At 59.7% G+C, this 566-nt stretch overlaps 1 pseudogene; it reads right to left on the minus strand.

The window, feature by feature from the left end:
• Window positions 1-48: 48 nt before the first annotated feature.
• LOC103775188 overlaps window positions 49-566 on the minus strand; it is a 1,111-nt pseudogene continuing 593 nt past the window's right edge.

A 566-nucleotide genomic window follows, 5' to 3' on the forward strand; every position in this document is an offset into this window, starting at 1 on the left:
CCCTGGATTTAGCCATGAGACCTTTCCCTTAATCCCCTCCAGCTCCTCTCATTTACCATCGTTATTAGTATCCATCTGTCGGAAGATTTTTTCTGTTCTTTTCTCTGGAGTTGATTCATCTTCGGGCATGTTCATCACCGAGGAGACCATTTTGTAGATGGCCTGGGAGAGGGAGAGGGAGCTGAGGGTGGGTGCAAGGTGGGCGCCTGCTGTCGCCTGCCCCAGACAGGGCACAGAGCTCTGGGCTTTGCTGTCACGTTCCAGGGCTGGGGTTTGATGCCCCCCCCCACGCAATCGGGCTCTGGAGAGTGTTAGCTCACAGCACAGCCTGGGTGGAGGCCAGGGGGTGATGGGAGCTGCCCCAGCAGGGAGGGGATGCCACCGAAGTGCCACCACAAGCCACCTTCTGATGCCACGGGGCTGGGGTCTGAGCGAGGAGAGTGCTGACCACACATCCCTCTACCCCAGCTGCATGCACCCAGCCCACCCCAGGAGCACGGGGACATGGTGACAAAGGGATGTCCCCAGGACAGGGAAGGACCAGGGGCTGCCCTGAGGCAGAGAGA

Source organism: Merops nubicus, unplaced genomic scaffold (assembly GCF_000691845.1).
Source record: "Merops nubicus isolate BGI_N331 unplaced genomic scaffold, ASM69184v1 scaffold27690, whole genome shotgun sequence".
NCBI classification, from domain to species: Eukaryota; Metazoa; Chordata; class Aves; order Coraciiformes; family Meropidae; genus Merops; species Merops nubicus.